The 17,756-nt window shown below is 38.3% G+C and overlaps 1 long non-coding RNA gene across 1 annotated transcript; it reads left to right on the top strand.

The window, feature by feature from the left end:
- Positions 1–1,275: 1,275 nt before the first annotated feature.
- LOC121051899 lies at positions 1,276–3,085 on the top strand. The gene is made up of 2 exons (XR_005807407.1): positions 1,276–1,655; positions 2,167–3,085. It is a non-coding gene; the product is annotated as an uncharacterized LOC121051899 (long non-coding RNA).
- Positions 3,086–17,756: the final 14,671 nt, after the last annotated feature.

The raw sequence follows: 17,756 nt of genomic DNA, 5'->3' as shown, positions 1-17,756 counted from the left end.
GGCTCAAGACAGCTCCAATACCATTGTTGGACGCATCACAATCCACCTCAAAAACCTTATCATAATCAGGTAAAGCCAAGACAGGGGCTTTGGTCATAGCTTCTTTTATTGCATGGAAACTCTTATTAGCCTCTTCAGTCCATTTGAATACATTAGAACGCAGACAATCAGTCATTGGAGCAATAATGGAGCTAAAATTGCGAATAAACCGCCGATAAAAAGAAGCTAGGCCATGAAAGCTTCTAATATCATGGATGGATTTTGGTGTTGGCCACTCTAAAATTGCTGCAATTTTATTTGAGTCCACTTTGATCCCTTCAGCAGAAATAACATATCCCAAGAAAACTAAGCTTTCAGTTAAAAACTCACACTTCTTCAAATTGGCATATAGCTTCTGCACCCTCAATACTTCAAAAATCTCTCGTAGGTGCTTCAAGTGTTCTGCTTCATTAAGGCTATACACAAGAATATCGTCGAAATAAACAACCACGAATTTTCCAATAAAAGGGCGAAATACCTGATTCATGAGTCGCATGAATGTGCTAGGGGCATTTGTTAATCCGAACGGCATTACAAGCCACTCAAACAGACCATCACGGGTCTTGAAAGCAGTCTTCCATTCATCTCCAGGCCTTATCCTTATCTGATGGTACCCACTTCGTAAATCAATTTTTGAAAATACCTTAGCTCCAGATAAGTGGTCAAGCATATCATCCAAGCGTGGGATTGGAAACCTATACTTTACTGTTATCTTATTTATTGCTCTACTGTCAATACACATACGCCAGGTCCCATCCTTCTTAGGTGTGAGTAATGCTGGTACTGCACACGGACTCATACTTTCCCGGATCACTCCTTTCTGTAGCAACTCAGTCACTTGCCTATTGAGCTCTTCATATTCTTGTGGACTCATGCGGTAGTGAGGTCTGTTTGGCAAACTTGAACCTGGTACGAGATCAATGTGGTGTTGTACGTCACGCATAGGTGGTAGCCCAGAAGGTAACTCCTCAGGAATGACTTCACTATATTCCTCCAGCAAAGGTGCCAACACCTTGGAATAACTAAAATCATCAGTGCCCACTTCTTTCACCATCAACATATACAATTCCCCACTCTCTTTGGATTCAGTTAAAAACTTCTTTGTGGAGAGAAAACTGCAGCTCTCTGCTTTGGATGATTTTGGTTTGTGGTCTGCTCTAGATGGACCCAAAATAATTTTCTTTCCATCCTTCAAGAAAGAGTAGGTGTTCTGGTACCCGTCATGGTGAGCTCTCCTATCAAATTGCCAAGGACGGCCTAATAAGAGATGGCAAGCATCCATTGGTGCTACATCACACCATTGTGAGTCTTGGTAGTTTTTTCCAATAGAGAATGATACCAAACAACGTTGGTTGACTACTACATCACTACCTTTTTTGAACCACTGCAGCTTATAGGATATTGGCTTCCTTTCTGTTTGCAAGTTCAACTTGTCTACCATCTCTTGTGCCACAATGTTTTCACAACTCCCACCATCAATGATAACTTGACACACCTTACCATTGGAAGTGCACTTTGTATGAAATATATTATGTCTTCTCCAATCTGGGTGCTCTTCTATTTTTGATGCATTCATGGTTCTTCTTATCACAAGTGACTCACCTTGATCACTCCAGGTAACTTCTTCGTCACTATAATAATGACAATCATCAGATATCATTAGTTCACCATGTCTTGCTTCACTTGTTTCTCCTATTTCCTCAACCAAGTTCACCACCCGTCGATTAGGACATTCAGATGCTATATGTCCCAACCCCGAACACTTGAAACACTTCTTAGGCTTGCCACCCTCCTTGAGATTGGTGCGGTTGTTCTGGAATTCAATCCTTTGTTCTCCTTTTTTATCAGTCTCAGATGGTGCAACCCACTTGGCAGCAATTTGTTTGTGGTAGGAGTCCTCATTGCTAGGCTGCTTCTGACGTACTTTTAGTTGTTTCTCCACCTCACTAGCCAATTTGTAAACATCATTGTAACTCCAATATTGTTGTAAAACCACCACATCATGAATTTCTTTTCGCAACCTGATTATACACATTTATATGCGTGTAATTATATCTAAAACACTAGAATTAAGCTAATCTCCATGACAATTAATATATAATTAATTCATTTTTATTTATTTTGTAGAAAATAAGCGGAATTGCGGAAACAAGAGAAATTGGTGCAAAAATTGGAGCAAATTGGAGTTTCCGACAAAAGGACGAAATAGTCAATGCGGGTCAACCGTGATCAATGCCATCAAGGGAGCGGAATTCAATTGCCTCCGAGAGTATGTGTGGAATTACATGGCGACGAGAGAAGAAAGAAGACGGAGAAGATGAAGAAAGAAGAAAAAAAAAAGAAAGGGAAAAAGTGAAAATAATAATAATTATTAATATTATTTAAAAAAAAAAAGTTTGCTGACGTCATGATGACGTCAGCATGGCTGATCCCTTCTTCTTCTTCCCACGTGCAGCCATTTCCTTTCCTTTCTTTTATTTTCCTTTTCATTTTCTTCCTTCCTCTCAGCCGCTGCCACGTGTCCCTATCTCTCATTTTCTTTCTTCTTGTACACGAACAGCCACACACACACACGTTAATTAACCTAGGCCATATATATATACCCTTTTCTCTTTGCAATCACGGTAGAGACGAACAGCGCCGCAGCACCAAAAAAGAAAACAGAGGCAGCCCTTTGGGCTGCTCTCTCTCCCCCATCCTTCTCCACCATTTTTTTCATCTTCTCTTTCTATTTTATTTTGGTATTTGAGAATTACTCACTCAAACCTTCTAAGCATCAAGGGACTTCATCATCATCAAGATTTGAAGATTGGGTAAAAGTGGGGAGCTATAAATCAAGGCTTGTCATAATTGCTTCATAGCAATTGTGACTTGTTCTTGTTACTTCTCACTTCTTTTCACCTTTTCCTCTTTATTGATATTTGTTGATGTTAATTTAATTATGGGTAGTGAGTAATTTCTTTGTTGGGGGTTAGGGTTGTGTGCCCTAATCCAAATTTGATGTAATGGATGCTTAATTTAATTTATATATGGAATTTGTTAATTATTGGATGCTTGTGTTTTGTGACATAATTGATTAGAATGCATGCTTAGGAATTGTCAACTCTTGGGTATGTGTTTTAATAAGTCTAGATTAAAATTTAGGGGATGACATCCTTAGATTTTAGAGCTAGGACCCCGATTTAATATTTGTGGGAAGTACAAGCATGGTTCACTACATGATTAGCTTGATAGCAATTATGGTGAGCTTAGTTGCCTAATTCCTCAAACTCTAGGCCTCTTGATGTGAATTAGTGACCCTTGAACCGGCTCTAATTCATGTCGAGTGAGTTCCTACGGCCCTTGAACCGGAGTAGGAATACCATGAAAGGGAATTTTGGCCCTTGAGCCTTGAAAAGCCTTGGGTACGGCTTCTACCATCTTTAATAAATTGCACGTAAATCAAATTAGCATCTAGAGCATTGAATTAGGGTTAGGAATCATCCCTAACTACCAATCCCATATCTATATCATTTCTTACTTTTCTTTGTTTTATTTAATTTAGTTGTTAATTAAATTCTCCATTTAAATTCTTGCACTTAGTTGTTAGAAATGCAAATTACATTTTTGGTGACATTTCCTACTTCATTGTAAATAGTCATCACTAGGTCTTAGTTTTGATTAGGCTTCAGTGCAACCAAAGTCGAGCATTGCTAAGGCTTGGTGCCTTAGAGTAGCATTTTTATTTTATTTTTTTTTCTTTTTTCTTTTTTTTCTTTTCTTTGTTTGCTAAGTGTCTCTATTTCCGATTACCCAAGGATTGTGGGTTAGCCACTAATCCCCGTGGTACGATAAACTAAGGTCCAATTACTTCCCTTACTTGACAACGATTCGTACGCTTGCGAATAGTTTATGAACCAAGTCAATGGCGCCGTTGCCGGGGATTAGGGTTTAATAGCCTTAATCCCTTGGTGAATCGGTTCTTTAGATCACTTTAGCATATTTTTGTTTCTTTATTTAAAAAAAATTTGGTTATTTATTTTATTTGCTTACTCTCTAATTTATATTTTCTAATTTTTGGGGTTACTAATCTTATTTTTGGAAACTCATAGGCATATATTTTTCTCATATTGAGCTATGGATCGGTGGAACTATGGATGGGAAGACCCGTGGAGATATGAGCAAGAAAGTTTATATGGTGGAGATTATCAAGCTTATGAGCCTAGGAAGGAATTCGTTGAAGGACTACTAGCTCAATTGCAAGCCTCTCAAACTCTATTGCAAGCCTCCCAAGCTCGATTGCAAGCTTCTCAAGAGATGCTTATACATTCCAATGAGCAACTTAAGGCTAGTCTTGCACAAGAGCCACCATTCACCATTTATGAGCATGAATCTTTCTTTGACCAAATGGAGCCTAATTCAAGAGAAGAAGTATATTATGAGCATCATGAGCAAGAGTTGCCTATTCAAGATCGAGATGGTGATGTTCATGAACAAGAAAGTGAGCTTGGTTATGAAAGTTCCGATGCAAGTGGGGTGAGTGACTACACTTCGGAGGAATTGGTGCAATATTGGGAATCTAATCTTCACAATGAAGAGGAGGTATATGAAGTTGATTCCGAAGAGGATAGCTTGACTAGTGAGGAAGATGTGGAGCTTGAAGACTTACACCATGATCCCTTAATCGTTGAGGTCGATATTCCCAAGGAGAAAGAGAGTCCTTCAATACCTTGTGATGATGAAGAAATTGAAGAGCCAAGGACTTTCTCTCCTCCCACATCCACGGAAATCCATCATGAGCTTCCTAAGGTGGATTGTAGAATATTGAGCACTTACATTCTTAATGAGAGGATTGAGATCAAGGCACTTTTACCTCTCAATCCACCATTAAGTGGTCAATGTTTCTACAATGAGGTGATGGATTGGAAAGGAAGTGAACCTCTTGCACTTAACCTTCCCCATCACTCGCAAGAGCTTCTACCACCTATTGTTCCTATGAGCATCATTTCTAATCCACTTGAGAAGGAGAAGGCAAGGTTGGCTCCTAGAAGAAAAATTGAGAAGAGGGGGAAGACTAAAAAGCTACACTTTTGGCCACCAATTGGAGTATTCTTAGGTAGTTCTTGGTCTTGCCTCTATGATACATCAATGAGTCCCTTAGCCCCAAACAATAGGGTGGTCGTACTTGAGAAGTATCCACCTTGACAACGATCATGTTCTATAGACCGGCTTGGGGTCTTTAAAAACAAGCGCTTCTAGGGAGGCAACCCTAGGTGGTTTTGAAATTTCCTGGTTTATTTTGCATCAATAAGGCTATTCAGCCATCTTTTTGGGAGGTTGGGAGGTGCTTGGAGTGTGGAGAATAAGGAGATATTTTGAGCTACAATTCTTGTGTGGAGGTCATGGAGGATGATTTTGGGTTATGAGTTGATGGGATGAAGACCATGAGCTTAATGGAGGACCCTTGTCCTTATTCTTTGATGGCCTATTTGTGACGCATTGCTCTTTGGACACTATATATTTCTCAATGGAGTCGATCTTTCATGAGCACCTAGAGCTAGCTGAGAGCATACGTTAAGGAAGTCAAGGCCTTGTGCCTTGAGGTTGGTGTCTCATATTTTCTTCTCCGAAGGTCGTGAGCAATTGAGGGTCGACAAAAGGGGGTTTTCCGTAACTTTACTCCGCATTTAGATTTTTATTAGATAGTTAATTTTTGTGCTTTTGCCCGGACTTCACTCTCATGCCTAAATCTGACATGGATTTAGCTTTCGAGCTCACTTTACAACATTGAGGACAATGTTGGTTTTAAGTGTGGGGGTGAGGGCTCGGGCGGAAAAAAAAAAAAAAAAAAATTTATTAGCTTTATGTAATTATATTTTAGTGGTTAATGCCTTTTCCAACTCCAATGACGAGCCATGAACTTAACTTGTTGTGATTGTGAATAGACTAAGCATGATCTAGGACTTTGAATTTGTTTTGTGATTGAGTGTATATGATCTATGCTTGACTATATGTGTGCACATAGCCTATGTTAGGTTCGTTCATCATAATTAGAGAAGCATATAGATTATTCGATTAACTTGCATGCCCTTATTTGTGAGCTTTTGTGCCTATATCTATAGTGTATGCATCGTTCATTCACTTATTCTTTCATGTGTGTACAATTTCATGACATTGTGTATCTAGAACTTGCTTGAAACCTCTCGAGGCTACTTTTAGCTTGCGACATGATAGAAAGGATGGAGGCATTAGGACTATATACCACCATGGCCAAAGAAGCATGTGCCCAAAAATATTTACCACTAGATTGCCACTTTGAGCCTATGTATATATTTTAGCCTTTTTGTTCATTACCACCACAAATTCCTACACTTTTATCCTACCCTTCCATGGTAGTTGGTGAAGCGATTCGAGAGAATGACTTTATATTTGAGTGCTTCAAAAGAAAGAAAAAAAAATTAAGAGTGTGAGGTTATAAAAGAATAAGTGTGGGGGTGAGTGATTTGTATAGAAAAGAAAGTTCTCAAAAAAAAAAAAAAAAAAAAAAAAAAAAAAAAAAAAGGAAGAAGAAGAAGAAAGTTGTGTAAAGAAAAACAAAGAGTATTACGTAGAAAAAAAAAAAGTTGTGAAAAAAAAAGAGAGAGAGTATAACATAGTTTAGTTAGCGGGTTGTACATTGGGATTAGAGTGAGTGATTTAGCATTCGAAAGCAAAGTCTTAAATCTCTACAAGAGAGAGTTGCTTCACCGATTTTCATGGACTTTGTCTTTCCCCATCCTTTATTTCTTATAGCCACTTGCCCTTAGCCCCATTACAACCAAATAAAAGACCTCTTAATCTTGAATGTTGTGGGTTACCTAGCGGAGATGAGATCGAAGAGCAAGCATATGGCGACGCGTGTTGTGAAATTGCTTTTGAGTGAAATACATGTAGCCCCTAAATATTTGAGCGGTAATATTTAGTGAACCTATTTGAGTTTAGTGGGTTATATCGGGTCTTCTATGTGTCTATTTGATTATGGTGGATTGATGTGACACATGGTTTACACATGCATATACTTGAGCATTTCTTACATGTGCATCTTAATTGCCTTACAAATTCAAAAATCCTATGTTGTGCTTTGTCAACTTCATGGTCATATACATACTTAGTTCTCTGAGGATTATGGTTGGAAAGGCTAATACTACACTATCTTTATGTTTGTGAGTTATTAGATTTTCGGATTAAATTTCATTTAGTTTGCTTGAGGACAAGCAAAGTTCAAGTGTGGGGGTGTGATTATACTAATTTATATGCGTGTAATTATATCTAAAACACTAGAAATAAGTTAATCCTCAAGTCAATTATTATGTAATTAATCCATTTTTATTTATTTTGTAGTAAATAAGCGGAGTTGTGGATTTCAGAAGAAGTTGTACCAAAGTGGAGTAAATTGGAGTTTCCGACAAAAGGACGAAATAGTAAAGCTTGGTCAACCGTGGTCAATGTCATCGAAGGAGTGGGATCCAATTGCTTCAGATAATATATGCGAAAATGCATGGAGACGTGTGAGAAGAAAATGGAAGAAAAGGAGGAAAGAAAAATAGAAAAGAAGAAGAAGAAAATTGGTTTTAGTTAATCAATTATTTGATTAATTAATCAAACCTTTGATTAATCAATCAAAGCCAGCCATCATCCTTCAATCATGCACGTGCTGTGCAGGTAGCAAAGCAAAGAGAGAAAGAAAAAAAAAAAAAAAAAAATCCTTTTCTTCTAACCAATGACACACTGCCACCTATCCCCTCTTATCTCATTTCTCTCCACCACATGCCTTTTTGCCATCCTGATTCTATTCTCTCTCTCGGCTTACACATACCATGACCTAATATATATAGACATATATACATTCCTACGGTAGCAGCTGCACACCGAATTCTCCCTCACCTCAAATCCCAAAACAGCCGCAACCTCACCCCAGACCCATTTCAAACCCTATTCTTCTTCACCTCTTCCTGCCGCACTCCCCACCATCACCCCTCTCTCTCTTCTTCTTCTCCCACCGAAACCAACCCACCTCCAACTCTCTCTCTCTCCATTTCTTCCTTCTCATCTTTTCATCCCACCTCACCAAGATTTTCATCCCTCCTCACCAAGATTTTCTCTCCTCACCAAGATCTACCTCACTAAGATTCAATCTTCTCATCAATTCCACAAATTTTAAAGGGAGAGCCCAAGCATCAAGAAATTCATCTCCATTAAATTTGGGTAAAAGAGGGGAGCCATAAATCAAGGCTAGCCATAATTGCTTTATAGCAATTTGTGGCTTATTCTTGTTACTCCTACTTCTCTTCACTTTGTTCCTCTTTAAATTTTGTATATTGATGTTTGTTTAATGATGGGTAGTGAGTAGATTTGTTGTTGGGGGCTAGGGTTGTGTGCCCTAGTCCAAATTTTATGTAAAGGATGCCTATTTTAATGTCATGATGCAATTTAATTTGTTGGATGCTTATATCAATTTTTGTTGGGTTAAAATGCATGTCTAGGAGCCTAGTCAACTCTAGGGTGTGTATTTTGAGCATGTCTAGGATGGAGTTAGAGGCTTGACCCCCTCTAATTCCTAAGCTAGAAACCTTCAATTTCGTATTCGAGGGGTTATAAGCATGGTGATTTACACCCGTTGCGTGAATGCGCGGGCGGGTCGCTTAGTAGTCTAATTCCTCGATCTTTAGGCCTCTTGATGTGAATTAGAGACCCTTGAACCGGCTCTAATTCATGCCAAGTGAGTTCCTACGACCCTTGAACCGGAGTAGGAATACCATGAAAGGGAATTTCGGTCCTTGAGCCTTGAACCGCCTTGGATACGACTACCGCCAAAGTAGGAAATTTGCATCTACATTATATTAGATTCCGATACATGAGATTTGGGTGAAGGAACCTCCCTAGCACCTGTCATTCCCATTATATTGTTCACACTTTTCTAGTTTAATTTCCTTGCATTTTTATTAATCGCTTTACATTTTATTACTTTTTGTTAAGTTCAAATCCACTCTCAAACATTAAATCCATCAACTCATTTGTGTATACCCATCTTGAGGCTACAAGTTAGTGGCTTTGAATAGGCTTGGTGTGAGCTAAGCCGAGCTTTGCCAAGGCTTGGTGCCTTGATTGTTTATAGTCTTATTTTACTTTTTATTTTTCTTGTGTGCTTTTAGTATCCTACCGCCAATTATCTTGGTTAGGTCCAACACCTAATCCCCGAGGTACGATAAACTAAGGTCTAATTACTTCCCTTACTTGACAACGATTCGTACGCTTGCGAATAGTTTATGTGCCTTGGATACGACTACCGCCAAAGTAGGAAATTTGCATCTACATTATATTAGATTCCGATACATGAGATTTGGGTGAAGGAACCTCCCTAGCACCCGACATTCCCATTATATTGTTCACACTTTTCTAGTTTAATTTCCTTGCATTTTTATTAATCGCTTTACATTTTATTACTTTTTGTTAAGTTCAAATCCACTCTCAAACATTAAATCCATCAACTCATTTGTGTATACCCATCTTGAGGCTACAAGTTAGTGGCTTTGAATAGGCTTGGTGTGAGCTAAGCCGAGCTTTGCCAAGGCTTGGTGCCTTGATTGTTTATAGTCTTATTTTACTTTTTATTTTCTTGTGTGCTTTTAGTATCCTACCGCCAATTATCTTGGTTAGGTCCAACACCTAATCCCCGAGGTACGATAAACTAAGGTCCAATTACTTCCCTTACTTGACAACGATTCGTACGCTTGCGAATAGTTTATGAACCAAGTCAATGGCGCCGTTGCCGGGGATTAGGGTTTAATAGCCTTAATCCCTTGGTGAATCGGTTCTTTAGATCACTTTAGCATATTTTTGTTTCTTTATTTAAAAAAAAAAAAAAATTTGGTTATTTATTTTATTTGCTTACTCTCTAATTTATATTTTCTAATTTTTGGGGTTACTAATCTTATTTTTGGAAACTCATAGGCATATATTTTTCTCATATTGAGCTATGGATCGGTGGAACTATGGATGGGAAGACCCGTGGAGATATGAGCAAGAAAGTTTATATGGTGGAGATTATCAAGCTTATGAGCCTAGGAAGGAATTCGTTGAAGGACTACTAGCTCAATTGCAAGCCTCTCAAACTCTATTGCAAGCCTCCCAAGCTCGATTGCAAGCTTCTCAAGAGATGCTTATACATTCCAATGAGCAACTTAAGGCTAGTCTTGCACAAGAGCCACCATTCACCATTTATGAGCATGAATCTTTCTTTGACCAAATGGAGCCTAATTCAAGAGAAGAAGTATATTATGAGCATCATGAGCAAGAGTTGCCTATTCAAGATCGAGATGGTGATGTTCATGAACAAGAAAGTGAGCTTGGTTATGAAAGTTCCGATGCAAGTGGGGTGAGTGACTACACTTCGGAGGAATTGGTGCAATATTGGGAATCTAATCTTCACAATGAAGAGGAGGTATATGAAGTTGATTCCGAAGAGGATAGCTTGACTAGTGAGGAAGATGTGGAGCTTGAAGACTTACACCATGATCCCTTAATCGTTGAGGTCGATATTCCCAAGGAGAAAGAGAGTCCTTCAATACCTTGTGATGATGAAGAAATTGAAGAGCCAAGGACTTTCTCTCCTCCCACATCCACGGAAATCCATCATGAGCTTCCTAAGGTGGATTGTAGAATATTGAGCACTTACATTCTTAATGAGAGGATTGAGATCAAGGCACTTTTACCTCTCAATCCACCATTAAGTGGTCAATGTTTCTACAATGAGGTGATGGATTGGAAAGGAAGTGAACCTCTTGCACTTAACCTTCCCCATCACTCGCAAGAGCTTCTACCACCTATTGTTCCTATGAGCATCATTTCTAATCCACTTGAGAAGGAGAAGGCAAGGTTGGCTCCTAGAAGAAAAATTGAGAAGAGGGGGAAGACTAAAAAGCTACACTTTTGGCCACCAATTGGAGTATTCTTAGGTAGTTCTTGGTCTTGCCTCTATGATACATCAATGAGTCCCTTAGCCCCAAACAATAGGGTGGTCGTACTTGAGAAGTATCCACCTTGACAACGATCATGTTCTATAGACCGGCTTGGGGTCTTTAAAAACAAGCGCTTCTAGGGAGGCAACCCTAGGTGGTTTTGAAATTTCCTGGTTTATTTTGCATCAATAAGGCTATTCAGCCATCTTTTTGGGAGGTTGGGAGGTGCTTGGAGTGTGGAGAATAAGGAGATATTTTGAGCTACAATTCTTGTGTGGAGGTCATGGAGGATGATTTTGGGTTATGAGTTGATGGGATGAAGACCATGAGCTTAATGGAGGACCCTTGTCCTTATTCTTTGATGGCCTATTTGTGACGCATTGCTCTTTGGACACTATATATTTCTCAATGGAGTCGATCTTTCATGAGCACCTAGAGCTAGCTGAGAGCATACGTTAAGGAAGTCAAGGCCTTGTGCCTTGAGGTTGGTGTCTCATATTTTCTTCTCCGAAGGTCGTGAGCAATTGAGGGTCGACAAAAGGGGGTTTTCCGTAACTTTACTCCGCATTTAGATTTTTATTTTTTTGTTAATTTTTGTGCTTTTGCCCGGACTTCACTCTCATGCCTAAATCTGACACGGATTTAGCTTTCGAGCTCACTTTACAACATTGAGGACAATGTTGGTTTTAAGTGTGGGGGTGAGGGCTCGGGCGCCCTATCAAAAAAAAAGTGAAACGGGCGCCCTATCAAAAAAAAAAAAAAAGGATTAGCTTTATGTAATTATATTTTAGTGGTTAATGCCTTTTCCAACCCCAATGACGAGCCATGGACTTAACTTGTTATGATTGTGGATAGATTAAGCATGATGTAGGACTTCGAATTTGTTTTGTGATTGAGTGTATATGTGATCTATGCTTGACTATATGTGTGCACATAGCCTATGGTTAGGTTGGTTCATCATAGTTAGAGAAGCATATAGATTATTCGATTAACTTGCATGCCTTATTTGTGAGCTTTTGAGCCTAATATCTATAGTGTATGCATTGTTCATTCACTTTTTCTTTCATGTGTGTATAATTTCATGACATTGCTTATCTAGAACTTGCTTGAGACCTCTCGAAGCTACTTTTAGCTTGCGACATGACAGAAAGGATGGAGGCATTAGGTTTAATACCACCATGGCCAAAGAAGCATGCGCCCAAAAATATTTATCACTAGATTGCCACTTTGTGCCTATTTATAATTTAGCCTTTTTGTTCATTACCACCACAAATCCCTACCTAGCCTAAACACTTTTATCCTACCATTCCATGGTAGTTGGTGAAGCGATTCGAGAGAATGACTTTATGTTTGAGAGCTTCAAAAGAAAAGAAAAAGTCAAAAGTGTGAGGTTACAACAGAATAAGTGTGGGGGTGAGTGATTTGTATAGAAAAGAAAGTCCTCCAAAAAAAAAAAAAAAAAAAAGTTGTGAAAATAAAAAGAATTCCAAAAAAAAAAAAAAAAAAGAGGTTCGAAAAAAAATAATAATAAAAAAAGAGAATAAAAAAAAATAGTATTATTTTTGTTTATAGTATAGTGTAGTGTGGGTTGCACATCGGGATTAGAGTGAGTGAGTTAGCATTTGAAAGCAAAAGTCTTAAATCTCTACAAGAGAGAGTTGCTTCACCGATTTTCATGGACTTTGCATTTCCCTATCCTTCATTTCTTTTAGCCACTTGCCCTTAGCCCCATTACAACCAAATAAAAGACCTCTTAATCTTGAATGTTGTGGGTTACCTAGCGGAGATGAGATCGAAGAGCAAGCATATGGCCGCACATGTTGTGAAATTGCTTTTGAGTGAAACACATATAGCCCCTAAACACTTGAGCGGTAATATTTAGTGAACCTTTGTGAGTTTAGTGGGTTATGTCGGGTCTTCTATATGCCTATTTGATTGCGGTGGATTGATTTGACACATGGGTCAACACATGCATATACTTGAGCATTTCTTACATGTGCATCTTAATTGCCTTACAAATTTATAATTTCTATGTCATGCTTACATCAACTTCATGGTCATGTACATAATTCGTTATCCGAGGATTATGGTTGGAAAGGCTAATACCACACTTTCTTTAGTTTGAGCATTTGTGTTTGAGTTAATAGATTTTTGGCAATTAATTTACATTAGTTTGCTTGGGGACAAGCAAAATTCAAGTGTGGGGGTGTGATTATACACATTTATATGCGTGTAATTATATCTAAAACACTAGAATTAAGCTAATCTCCATGACAATTAATATATAATTAATTCATTTTTATTTATTTTGTAGAAAATAAGCGGAATTGCGGAAACAAGAGAAATTGGTGCAAAAATTGGAGCAAATTGGAGTTTCCGACAAAAGGACGAAATAGTCAATGCGGGTCAACCGTGATCAATGCCATCAAGGGAGCGGAATTCAATTGCCTCCGAGAGTATGTGTGGAATTACATGGCGACGAGAGAAGAAAGAAGACGGAGAAGATGAAGAAAGAAGAAAAAAAAAAGAAAGGGAAAAAGTGAAAATAATAATAATTATTAATATTATTTAAAAAAAAAAAGTTTGCTGACGTCATGATGACGTCAGCATGGCTGATCCCTTCTTCTTCTTCCCACGTGCAGCCATTTCCTTTCCTTTCTTTTATTTTCCTTTTCATTTTCTTCCTTCCTCTCAGCCGCTGCCACGTGTCCCTATCTCTCATTTTCTTTCTTCTTGTACACGAACAGCCACACACACACACGTTAATTAACCTAGGCCATATATATATACCCTTTTCTCTTTGCAATCACGGTAGAGACGAACAGCGCCGCAGCACCAAAAAAGAAAACAGAGGCAGCCCTTTGGGCTGCTCTCTCTCCCCCATCCTTCTCCACCATTTTTTTCATCTTCTCTTTCTATTTTATTTTGGTATTTGAGAATTACTCACTCAAACCTTCTAAGCATCAAGGGACTTCATCATCATCAAGATTTGAAGATTGGGTAAAAGTGGGGAGCTATAAATCAAGGCTTGTCATAATTGCTTCATAGCAATTGTGACTTGTTCTTGTTACTTCTCACTTCTTTTCACCTTTTCCTCTTTATTGATATTTGTTGATGTTAATTTAATTATGGGTAGTGAGTAATTTCTTTGTTGGGGGTTAGGGTTGTGTGCCCTAATCCAAATTTGATGTAATGGATGCTTAATTTAATTTATATATGGAATTTGTTAATTATTGGATGCTTGTGTTTTGTGACATAATTGATTAGAATGCATGCTTAGGAATTGTCAACTCTTGGGTATGTGTTTTAATAAGTCTAGATTAAAATTTAGGGGATGACATCCTTAGATTTTAGAGCTAGGACCCCGATTTAATATTTGTGGGAAGTACAAGCATGGTTTACTACATGATTAGCTTGATAGCAATTATGGTGAGCTTAGTTGCCTAATTCCTCAAACTCTAGGCCTCTTGATGTGAATTAGTGACCCTTGAACCGGCTCTAATTCATGTCGAGTGAGTTCCTACGGCCCTTGAACCGGAGTAGGAATACCATGAAAGGGAATTTTGGCCCTTGAGCCTTGAAAAGCCTTGGGTACGGCTTCTACCATCTTTAATAAATTGCACGTAAATCAAATTAGCATCTAGAGCATTGAATTAGGGTTAGGAATCATCCCTAACTACCAATCCCATATCTATATCATTTCTTACTTTTCTTTGTTTTATTTAATTTAGTTGTTAATTAAATTCTCCATTTAAATTCTTGCACTTAGTTGTTAGAAATGCAAATTACATTTTTGGTGACATTTCCTACTTCATTGTAAATAGTCATCACTAGGTCTTAGTTTTGATTAGGCTTCAGTGCAACCAAAGCCGAGCATTGCTAAGGCTTGGTGCCTTAGAGTAGCATTTTTATTTTATTTTTTTTTCTTTTTTCTTTTTTTTCTTTTCTTTGTTTGCTAAGTGTCTCTATTTCCGATTACCCAAGGATTGTGGGTTAGCCACTAATCCCCGTGGTACGATAAACTTTGGGCATTATACTTCCCTATCTTGACAATGATACGTACGCTTGCGTAAATGTGTATCCAAGTCACAACCCTCCAAGATATCTTGCAATTAACTGCTCCTCTTCCTCTATCACTCCACATCTTGTAGTCAAGAGATCGAACTCCTCTGTGAACTCATCAACTGTTCTCGATCCCTGCCTTATGTTGTGAAGTTTCATAAAGTTGTTTTGAGTATAGTTTTCTGGTAAAAATCTTTTTCGCAATTCTTTCTTCATCTTTTCCCAATTCTTGATCTTCGGCTTTCCTAGGCGTTCACGGCGAGATCGCAAGGATTCCCACCAAGCAGAGGCCTTGTGTGTCAATTTGATCGCCACCATCTTCACCTTTCTTTCATCAGGAGTGTTCTTGTAATCAAATATTCTTTCAATGGTGTTAAGCCAATCAATGAATTCATCTGGTCGCATTCTTCCTTCAAACTCAGGGAGATCCTTCAAGTTTAAAGAATGGTGATCATGGTTATTACCATGCCTCCTATCACCATGAGAATGAACACTCTCCTCCCCGTCGGAACTCTCACCATCATCACGGCCTTGAGTTTCGATGCGAGCAAGGCGTTCACTAAGTTGTTCAATCAACCCCTTGATTTCCTCCATGTCGTTGGTATTGCCACGACCCTCCATCCGAAAACCTCCCCTACCACGTCTGTTAGCCATGGAAACCGTCTATCGATCCCACCAAACAGAATCCAGGCTCTGATACCAGATTAATGGGAAATTAAGTCAGACACAGGTCTCTAACTCTACCACTTGACACCAGAAACAAGATGTTTAGAGAACTCACACGTATTTGCAGCCAAAGTCACGTTTTCTTATATCATATAACTCAATAATCCAAAGTCTTACAAGCAGCAACATAAATAGTGATGAAAACCTAGCCTAATCTGGAAAGTAATAATAAAAGATATGAGACTTAAATGTTTGATACAGAACGTTGTAAGGAAAAGAATCATAATGAAACTAGGATGATTATTTCCTAACGTAATCATGCAAATAAGCAGGAGGTTGTCCTTGAGTTGTCCTCTTGGGCCTTCCTTCCTCTAAGTTGGAGGATACACCCGTATCAGTTAGTTCTTACCTTAAATAGAATATAGTTCTTGTATAAATCTAGGCATTCTACTGTAAAACAATTATCAAATTCAAACAGATTATTCCAATCTCTTCCTCTGTTCTTTAATCCCTTCGTGTTGCTCGCAATTGGATTGCGAAATCACTAATCTGAAAAGTTTAACAAGGACAGACAGTTGTTCATTAATCATTACAGACTGCAACAATTTGGCATACAATGATTCTTTCCGGAAGCTTTATCTTTTTGAACACCTCACCAACCATGTCGAAGGCAAGAAAACCGATTCCGAAGCCAACCAGTGAAGATTTTCGTTGACACAGTCGTTAGAACTTGAGCTATATACGGCAGGCTGCGTACGGCCTCCAAACCAATACACGTACCTGACTAAAATCACCAAGTAATCATTGGTTTGAGGATCGAATCCAATTTCGACAGACCGATCGAATACCAGTAGCCTGGAGAATAGATTGTTCTGGAACAACCTTGAAGTCTCTCGTTGAAGCATTCATCGATGTGATTTGCCTCCCATCATATAGGCAATATATGCCATTGCGTGGACCGAAAATGTTCACATCTGAATACTGTTCTTATAGTGATCATCCGAAAAGCCTAGCAAGCGGGAAGAACTAAAATCACATGCGGTTTCTTGTAACTGAAGCAAGTTCAATTAAGCGCCTTCTAGCTTGTTTCTCAATATGCCCCCGGGGAGATTTTGGGTTTTGGGAGTGTAATTGCGGAAGTGGAGTGCAATGGGTCGAAAAATATGAACCTCTGATGAGGTTGTTCCATGTTTAAACACATTTGGAATCTCTTTTTGCTAACAACCTCTGAACTCAAGAGTTACTTTAGGGTCCATGTGTAAGAATTAAAAGATTATTATGGTATTCCTAATTAATAGTGGAATAGCCATTAACTTGTTAGGTATTCCTAATAGTGGTTTAACCACTAATTTGGTGGATTAGTCATTAATGTGTTGGTCTCCAACACTACTCACACTAGTAATTAATTATGGATCATATGAAGTAATTGGGCTTATGGTGTATTCCATATATGTTTTAATAGACTAAATGTTGAATCCTAATTGGTCAATTTTATTTCCATGATGGATGGAAATAACTTAAGTTATTAATAGAAATTGGTCCTCTCTCACCCTATAAAGAACAAGTGCACAATTCCATCAGTGTGTGCACATAGAAGTACCAAACACGTATGAGAGCTTAAGGTGCAAGGGCTAAGAGAGAAACTATTTCTTTTGGATTGACGATCTCACCAAGTTCCTACATATTGGTATACTACATATTGCTCTAATGGAACAAGGTATGTAGTTTATGTTTCCGCCTTACGATTAATGTTGTGAAGATCATGTAAGTTCTAGATCTTGGCTTTATGTATTCAATATCTTACATGTGGTATCAGAGCATGGTAATAAGAGCTTTCATGATTCTCCGTTAATGGAATACATATTGTTTTGTTGTTCATATATTTCTTGCCGCATTTATATGCGTATGAATTTTATTTACAACAAATATATTCATATGTTAATTATTAATCTGTTTATTCATTTAAAGCTTATTAGACTTGCATCTTATGTATTTTGCTATAAGACCATAATG

This window comes from Rosa chinensis, chromosome 2 (genome assembly GCF_002994745.2).
Source record: "Rosa chinensis cultivar Old Blush chromosome 2, RchiOBHm-V2, whole genome shotgun sequence".
Lineage (NCBI taxonomy): Eukaryota > Viridiplantae > Streptophyta > Magnoliopsida > Rosales > Rosaceae > Rosa > Rosa chinensis.
Note: the sequence above shows the minus strand (reverse complement) of the source record. Positions and strands in the feature narration are given on the sequence as shown.